Genomic DNA, 10,275 nt, shown 5'->3' with positions numbered 1-10,275 from the left:
CTTGATTCCCGAGAAGACTCTTGACCGAGCTTCTGATATGCTGACAGTATGGGGGTCATTCCGACCCTGGCGGTTGCCTACCGCCAGGGCCGGGGACCGCGGATGCACCGCCAACAGGCTGGCGGTGCATCCATGGGCATTCTGACCGCGGCGGTACAGTCGCGGTCAGAAACGGGAAACCGGCGGTGTCCTGCCGGTTTCCCGCTGCCCAAGGGAATCCTCCATGGCGGCGCTGCAGGCAGCGCCGCCATGGGGATTCCGACCCCCTTACCGCCAGCCTGGTTCTGGCGGTTTTGACCGCCAGAACCTGGCTGGTGGTAACAGGTGTCGTGGGGCCCGTGGGGGCCCCTGCAGTGCCCATGGCAATGGCATGGGCACTGCAGGGGCCCCCTAACAGGGCCCCACCAAGATTTTCAGTGTCTGCCAAGCAGACACGGAAAATCGCGACGGGTGCAACTGCACCCGTCGCACCCCTTCCACTCCGCCGGCTCCATTCGGAGCCGGCATCCTCATGGAAGGGGGTTTCCCGCTGGGCTGGCGGGCGGCCTTCTGGCGGTCGCCCGCCAGCCCAGCGGGAAACTCAGAATTACCGCGGCGGTGTTGTAATACTAGATAGATAGAATAGATAGCTATAGAATGTAGAATGTAGAATAGAATGTAGAATGTAGAATTCTGTGTGGGGAGATCAGAGTCAGTTGGGAGAGGAGGCTTTGCTGATCAGACGCTGTCGGTGAGCCTTTATTATTGATGCTTCTTGAAATAAAAGAAACACTAAGAACATCTGCAAGTGTGTACATCTTTGATTACAACAATTTGGCGACGAGGGTTGTTTAGGCTCATCGAATATTCTATATTGTGGATCCGGTGGAGGAAAGTTTTGGCGTTTTTATCTTCAAAGTACTCACCGCTTTTCAAAAAGGTACTGTAGCCGTGGGATTTGGAAATTTCCTCTTTCCTTATTAATTTATCGCCGCTTCAAGCACTCATTAATGAAGTGTACTAGTTTCCTAGCAACGGTTGCTAGTCATGCTGGAGTACTGTTTGTGTAATTGTATTGTGCCCAATCTCCAATGAAAACAAATATAACGCGGTGACATAAACAACAGCCATTTTGGATTGGGCAAATTGAGTGAAACAAGGGCAAATTCCTAATAAAAGTACTCATCAACGGCGGCCATTTTGTATGTCGATTTGGATATACATTGCTTTCAATTGACCAAGGAGTATACAGTAGCCATTTTAAGTTTGCAGGAGAGTTTCAGATTCTTGAAGAACGTTTTGGACACTGTGGAATACATAAAAAAAAATATATATATATTAATAAATATTTAAAGGAATAAATAAACTATGGCTCATAATAATTTTATTAACCAACCTGCGTTGTTTTTAAATAATCCTGGCAAACCTGTAATGAAATGGAGAAATTGGCATAGAGCATTTGAAAATTACTTGGTGGCTATTGATGGAATTTTTTTTGATCCAGAACGGAAAAAAGCATTGATGTTTGGCCTATTAGGCAATACAGGTCAAGAAATCTTTGACAATCTACCGGAATATGAATCGCCTCCTGGACAATTTATTCCATTGAACGAGTATGAGGAAGCAGTTAAACGTATGGAAAAACAATTCACAGAGGAGCCCAATGTAATGGTGGAGAGGCACAGTTTCTTCAAACGGAAGCAAATGGAGAATGAAAGCGTAGAGGTGTACATCGCTTCTTTGAGAGTCTTAGCTTCTTCATGCGAATTTAATGAGATGACTGATACCTATATTCGAGATCAATTTGTATTTCAATGTTATTAAAAAAAAATACAAGAAAGGTTGTTGGCATGCAGAAATCCAACATTACAAGAGGTTGTTGACATAGCCAAAGGAATTGAGAGATCGCTACTGTCCACTAAAGCTTTAACATCTGTAGATGTTTCTAATACAGATGTATATATGGTACAGGATCAAAAAACTAAAGACACTAAAGACAAAGATAGCAAGTACTACGGAAGGAAAAGTATACAATGTTACAGATGTGGGTCAAAATCACATTTGGGTAATAATTCCAAATGTCCAGCGTTAGGAAAAAAATGTATTAAATGTAAAAAAGTCGGTCATTTTGCTGTTGTATGTAGAAGTACAAAAGAGGGCAATCAAATTAGAATTAATACAGTTGATAATTTTGATGAAGAAATGTGTGCAAATATTGTGCTAACTGTAGAAGATGATGGTTGTAGGAAAATGATGAACAGATATAAAGCACCACTTGGTTGTGTTAGTATTGGAGGGAAAGAATTGGAGGTCATGGCAGATTCTGGTTCTCCTATTACTATATTAGATAAGGACAAATTTGAGAAAGTTTGGAAAAACTTGAAATTAGAAAAGAGTGATGTAAACCCAAAGGCGTTTGGAGAGTTTGATATTAACATGGTGGGATATTTTTGTGACACTTTGAAATTTAAAAGTCGCAGCATCGATACTAAGATATATGTTGCTGAAAATGGCAGGAACATCGTTGGTTGGCAGGATTTGGGTAGACTGGGAATAATTTTGAAACCAGGATCAACTAATCCAATCATTCTAGGTGATATACCATGTTCAGATGTCAATAGCATTGGGGATACTGATATGTATTTGACTCTTGAAAAGGTGTTGACTGATAATCAGGATGTTTTTGCGAATCATATTGGATGTGTGAAGGGATTTGAACACAAAATTAAGTTGAAAGCAACAGCTACACCTGTCATTCATAAAGTGCGTCCTGTTCCACTGTCTGTTAGAAAGGAGTTAAAAGATTTATTAAAGAAATTGTGTGATGAAGGTGTGATTGAACGCACAGATTCTTCTGAGTGGGTGTTGGCTATTGTAGTTACAAAAAAGAAAACTGGTGATATACGGTTATGTGCTGACTTGAGATCCTTGAACAGGAATATTGTAGTAGATTGTCACCCATTGCCCAGGATACAAGAAATTCTAGCAGCTACTAATGGTTCAAGATATTTTTCGTTGATTGACCTTCAGTCAGCATATCATCAAGTCAAATTGTGTGAATCATCAAAAGATTATACAACTTCCGTAACACCATTTGGAGCGTACAGATATGTACGCTTACCTTTTGGACTTGCTTCAGCCGCTAGTGTATTTCAAAAGCTGATGGATTTTCTTTTTCAAGATATGGATGGTATTGAGAAATTTCAGGATGATATTTTGGTGCATGCGAAAACATCTTCTGAACACAATGTCATTTTGAATAAAGTGTTAAGTATTTTAAGAGAAAGAGGGATGACAGTGAGTAGATCGAAATGTAAGTTCTTTTGTACAGAAATAGAGTATTTGGGACACACTTTATCGGCTGATGGTATAAAACCAAAGGAGGATTTACTTAAAGCAATTTGTGAAGTTCCCAGACCTAGGGATAAGGAAACTCTAAAATCTTTTCTTGGGTTAAGTGAGTACTATTCTAGGTTCATTATGGATTATGCTGGCATAGTTGAACCTCTTAGGAAACTGCTAAGAAAGAAAGTAAAATTTGAATGGTCACATGAGCAAGAAACTGCATTTATAAATGTAACAAATGCCATATTGAAAGCACCAGCTTTGCAACCTTATGATACGAAAGGACGCAACAGAATCACTGTTGATGCTAGTGCAACAGGTATAGGAGCTGTGTTTACTCAGATAGTGTCTGGAAAGGAAGTTACAGTAGCTTTTGTTTCTAGAATGCTTCGGAAATCAGAATGTTTTTACAGTACCATCGAAAGAGAGTCATTGGCTTGCGTTTGGGCCGTGGAGAAATGTGAATGTATAGTGGCATATATGGATGTTGTAGAACATTGTGATGGTGTGATTTCTGCTGAGGAGTGGTGCAAAGCTTCTGAAAGTGATTCAGTATTACAACAAGTAATGAAATATGTCACTGAAGGGTGGCCTCCTAGCAGAAATGTAGGTAACGTATTAAAGAATTTTTCACAAGTAGCTGATGAATTGAGTATTGAATGTGGAATTTTAATGAGACATGATTTGTATGTTCCACCACAAGCTTTAAAGAAAAGGTTGATTGAATTGGCCCATAAAGGACATCCTGGCACTAGTCTTACAAAGAAAGCTTTAAGATCATATTATTGGTGGCCTGGGCTTGACAATGATGTTAATATGTATCTAGATAACTGTGTGGAGTGTATTAGATCTGACAAACATTGGAAACTGAGCAAAAAGGAATTACAACCTGTTTTGATACCTGATGCACCATGGGAGAAAATAGCTATAGATATTTCACGACCATTTACTTTACTTGAATCAGATATGCGTTACTTAATTGTCATCACAGATTATTACTCTAAATGGATTCACTGGGAATTTTTAAGTAATGTTAGTACTGAAACGGTTGTTGAATTTTTAAGAAAAATATTTGCAATTGAAGGTTTACCCAGAATTTTTGTATCTGACAATGGTACACAATTAACTTCACAGAAAATGTGTGAATTTTTGGAATGTCATGGTACTCGACAAGAAAAAAGTCCTCTTTACAATCCTTCATCGAATGGTCAAGTAGAACGCATGAATAGATTTATGAAAGAAGGTATTCAATTAGCATTAGCATCTAAATTAGATGTATATGAATTTTTACGAGAGAAAGTGTATGGGTATAATTGTACTACGAATTCTACAACTGGATTTTCACCTTTCCTTTTGATAAGAGGTAGGAAGGAGAAAACTTTACTCACTCCTAAATTTGGCATGGTTGTGAATAATGGTAATATGGTCAAAATTGTGGATGATAATGAACTTCAAGTTAAAAAAAATTTATCGACAAACAAGTAAAAACTAAACATTATTATGATAAAATAAATAGAGTGAGATCTGGAGTATTCAACGTAGGTGATTGGGTTCTTGTAAGAAAACCCTATAAAGTACAAAAAGGGGAGTCGGTATACTCTGCTCCAGTGCAAGTTTTGAAAGTATCTAATGGTTCTGTTCTTTTGAAAGATAAGGGTTGGTGGAGTAAAAATGCAGTGATCTTGTTAAAACCACATCAAGAGAGCATTTTGAAAAATGTAGGAAACAGAGTTGATGTTCATTTGGAAAATAGGGATTATTATGATTTTGGAGATTTAACTAGTGATGGAATGGAGGGAAAATCCAATTGCAGAATTGATGGAAACAATAGTAGGAGTAATAGTAGTATTTGTGACAATGAAATGCATAATTTAGAAATGGCACAGAGAGTTACAGAGAATGAATTAACTGATGTAACTGATGTTAATTTGAGAACTAAAAGGAAAAGACAAGTTCCAAATAAGTATTCTGAATTTGAAATGTATTAATGTTTATATGATGTAGTAATTTATTATCATTACTTATCTATTATTATTATTATTATTATTTTTTTTTTGGTTGTTTTTTGTTTCGTTTGGGAAAAAAAAGAGATGTTGTAATACTAGATAGATAGAATAGATAGCTATAGAATGTAGAATGTAGAATAGAATGTAGAATGTAGAATTCTGTGTGGGGAGATCAGAGTCAGTTGGGAGAGGAGGCTTTGCTGATCAGACGCTGTCGGTGAGCCTTTATTATTGATGCTTCTTGAAATAAAAGAAACACAAAGAACATCTGCAAGTGTGTACATCTTTGATTACAACAGGCGGTCTTCTGACGGCGGGACTTTGGCGGGCGGCCTCCGCCGCCCGCCAAAGTCAGAATGACCGCCTATGTCTTATGTGTTTTAATGTGTTGTGCCAATGCTACCTCTGCTGCTCCATCCCATGGAATGGAATACATCTAATGGTGATGTCATGTAGAACCAGGCAAGAAGTATCCATAGAGATTAGAATGTAGTAAGGAGATTCGAAGCGGAAGAGATGGTTGGCGAGGATAGGAGCAAGCAAGGTGAAAGTCTGTGCATAGCAAACCGTTGGGTAACTTCAACTTGTCCATTCTGCTTCATTTAATTGGCGACGACTGAAAATACCCGTGATACCACCTCAACTCTGCTCTCCTTGGACATCATTGGAAGGCCTCACAGGTCGCATAGTGCGGTGAGGACATTAACGCTTAGCGGGACTGAGATAGATTGATGAGCATGAAAAGAGTGTCAAATTGCACCGAAATAGACTGCTTATTGTTCCGAAGTGATAGTGACCGTCCCTCGACACGCATCCCACTAAAATCGTCTTAATGTTCTTAATATAATTTTCAAACCATAAGAAAACTCAAGTCCCAACACACATAACTTTGAAAACGTCCCTGTTTTTCAAATGTACACCTTGCGGTAATTATTTGTTTCCTTGAGTTAACGGTTGCCGGTTTGGCTTGCGCTTGCTGCGCTCGTCTCTTCATGTTCCAGCGCAGTGCGTGAGGAACAGTTACCAGGAAGTGCAACAGTCTCAGAGCTCTCTTATCGGCGAACACACGAGGGATAGGAAAGTTATACAGTGCGTATCCATGCCTGACTTCAGAGTGAAAAACGAGCCCTACTTTCAGCAGAATACATGTACTATGTAAGTCGTGGGCATCTTTAAACCAAGGAATGTACCTGAAACTATGACAGGCGCATCTTCACAGTTCCGCCTGTCTTGAAACGATGATAGGCACACCTAAAAATATATATATATCTTAAATAAACAAGACCTACCCAATAGCGGTCTACAGCGGTGAAAGGCACATCCTTATTACCGTATGGTGAAAGACACTCCTGATCTTTAAAAAAAAAAAATAATAATTTTAATTTAGCTAAGTGAGCAGCCTTGATGCATAAATATAGTGTGACTATAAGTTTAGTATAACATGTTTACTATAACACTAGTGTTTTCTATGGTAATTTGATAAGGAGTGAAAAGAAACAGGAGCCCAAAAAAAGGCAGTCAATATGCAGAATGTAAGAACTCTTCTGTTTCTCTTGGTGAATCCGGGGAAACCTCCTATCAAATGGAAAAAGTGGAAAATGTGTTTGCTCACTATGCCAAAGTATGTGGTACTTCTCTAAGCACCAAACGGAAAACATCATTATTAATGCATTGTTTAGGGTGTGAGGGCCAAGAAGTTTTTGAAAATCTACCAGAGGTGTCATTTGAAGATAGCCGCAACTTAAATGAGTATGAAACTTGTTTTAAAAATATAGACCTACATTATTTACCAAAAGTTTCAACAGTAATTGAGAGATATCATTTTAGCGAACAGTTGTAGAGACCAGATGAATCAATAGAGGAATACATGACTGTATTGCGCAAGCTTGCTTCAATGTTTAATTTTGGGGGGAGTAATGAAGAACGGCTGAGAGACCAATTCATTATTGGGTGTAGTTTAGAGAAAGCTAAAGAGTCATTTTGGCAAAAGATAATCCGTCTCCTACTGAAGTGGTAACAGTAGCGAAAACAATTGAACACAGTCGTGCATGTGTAGATGAAATAAAAAAGCGGAAGTGAGCAATAGAAAAGTTTGTGAGGTGCGGTCAGTAAACACACATCAAAGAAATAAAGACCTTATAGGCAGCCAAAGAGTCAGGAAGGGTGTTGTAGTAGATCACAGATTAAAAAAGAGACTGCTTTTAAAAGGAATTCAGAGAAAGAGAATAAAAAGATCAGGATTGTTGCTTTAGATGTGGTGAATGTGGTCACTATGCTAACTATAAAGGCTGCGTTGGGTGGAAAACCGTATGTAAAAATTGTGGGAGGAAAGGTCGTGTTAGTAAGTGTTGTAGGAAAACCAATATGTCTAAGAAAAAGATTCAGGAAGTAGTGTGATAAGGAAAATTATGATCAGGGTGAAGGCAGTAATCAGGTCATCTTATAAATAAAAGAAGGGAGTTGTGGTCCCATCGAAGTGGTACAGATAGAAGGGAAACCAGTTTCTATGTTTGATTTTGTGGCGAAGATTATATTAATTGCCAGAGAATGGTTTAATAAATCCTTGGCTGGTATAGTAAAGCTTTACAAACCAGATATACGCCCCAAAGGTTATGGGGTGAAGCTATGAAATTACTAGGCTATTTTAAAGGATGCATCCATTTTAAAAATAGGCTAACGGCAGGAAATATTTATGTCTCAATGAAGGGAGGCTCTGTTATGATGTAAGTTAGTTCTGGAAGCTGAGCGATCGATGGTTCCAGTGGCGACAGTTGGAGTAGCCTCTGGGACGATCGGACGCCAGGTTGTGTTGCTTAAGAATAAATTACAAAACGGAACCTGTGCTGCCTATTTGAGATCCTTTATACTCACCACATTTTGGCAACGAGTTATCTCAGCGCATACACAACCTGGATGTCCATTATTCATGAATTCGCCTGCTTTTCATAGAGAGATCAGGAGACCGTGTGCGTAGCAGGGCCATTTGTGGAGCCGGTCATGGACTGTGGAGGTGTTCCGTTTCACTCCCGATTCTAAGGTGGTGAGTGAGTTCGGTGTGGCTGTGTTTCACTCCTTACAACTTTGGAGTACTGGAAGTCGTTCTGTCTCACTCCTGATGTCGGAGTGGTGGGTGAGTCTTGTGTGGCTCTCTCTCTAGCTCCTTACGTTTTCGGAGGATTGGTGGTGGCGTAGGGGCAGGTGTGCCTTTGGTGCCATTTGGACGAGTGCTGGCGCTCTCGCGCAAGCACGAGGTACACGCTGTGTGTTTGGCAAAACCACTGGAGGTAAAAGGACTATTTTGACATGCGCATGCGCTCGAGCTCAAGCTCTCCTCGCGTGTGTGCTTCTGTTCATCGAACATTCCAGGATCACTTCAGCACGCGCATGCGCTCGAGCCCTCGTCGCGTGTGCGCTCGTAAGCATTTCTTGAGGATTACAGTGTCGTCATAGCCGGCACTTTTCTTTCTGGAAGACTATAACGCTCAGCTCTGTGAGATACTTCCTGGTTGGAACTAAAGAAACACTAATTCATGAAGCATTACATATTATAAGGATTTTATAGGTTAAAAAAAAGAAGAGAGAAAATATATATATATATATATATATATATATATATATATATATATATATATATATATATATATATATATTTTTTTTTTTTTTTTTTTTTTACATCATGGCCACACTGGGAAATATCATCACACCTCCTTCTTTTCTACAACAGCCTGGCCAACCAGATATTTGTTGGGAAGACTGGATAGGCATCCTAGAGAACTACATTGTAGCTTTGGATGGTCAACACTTTTTGCCAGCTAGAAAAAAAGCTATTTTGCTAAGTGCACTCGGTAATGAAGTCCAAAGAATCTTTAAGTACTAACCACCTGTGATGGGACGTAACGGTCAGCCAATGGATGACATCTATAAAGAAGCTGTAAAACGGTTAGAAAATAGATGCGCAAAGGAGACAAATCTAGTTATGGCTAGGTACAAGTTTTATACGCAACCGAACCATGAACATGAATCTATTGATGACTTTGTGGCAAGGCTCAGGGAACTCTCTGTTAAGTGTCGATTTGGGAATATGACAGAGGAACTTATCCGAGATCAGTTAATCGTTCAATGCAAAGACAAGAAGAAACAAGAGAGGCTATGGGCAGCGAAGGACCCCACACTCACGGAAGCTATTGGAATGGCGAAAGTAATAGAAGAGTCACAGTTGTGTATGAAAGAACTGGACAGATGAGATAAGAACAGTGATGCTTTTTCGGTTAGTGCTGTTCGTGACAACATCATATCAAACAAAGTTTGCGTTCTAAAGAAAAGAGACAAGAAAGAATATGAACAGTTCCCTAGGAACAAGAAAGACTGTGCACATTGTGGCAGTACTTTTCATGACTCTGACTCTGCAAAGTGTTTTGCAAGCAACAAGATTTGTAGGAGATGTGGGCGTAAGGGGCACTGCGCTAGAGTTTGTAAAGAACCCAGCAAAGGGAATAAACATTCTACTGTGGGTGCGGTTGCAGATACAGATTCAGAATATTATGACAGAGTTCTTGTAGTACGTGATGACATTAATTTTTTGAGTAAGAGCAACCAAGAACATAGAGGTAGAATGATTAGACCCTATGCTCTTTTTACTGTATGTGGGGAACAAGTGGAACTTATGGTCGACTCCGGATCCATGCATACTATTATTCCGGAATACCTATTTCAGAGACATTGGAGGGGTGTTAAGCTTTTACCCAAGGATATTAATCCGGGAGGGTACCAAGGGGAGTCTATAGACATACTGGGGTACATGGAGGGCAATATTCAATATGACTACCGGTCTGTGAAAGGGAAAATCTATGTTTCAACAGAGGGCTCGGCAATTCTTGGGTGGATGCATCAATTTGATCTAAAAATTATGATCCACCCTAGGGCTCCCAATCAAGTGTTGGCAGTG

This window comes from Pleurodeles waltl, chromosome 4_2, assembly GCF_031143425.1.
Source record: "Pleurodeles waltl isolate 20211129_DDA chromosome 4_2, aPleWal1.hap1.20221129, whole genome shotgun sequence".
Taxonomy (NCBI): Eukaryota; Metazoa; Chordata; class Amphibia; order Caudata; family Salamandridae; genus Pleurodeles; species Pleurodeles waltl.
Note: the sequence above shows the minus strand (reverse complement) of the source record.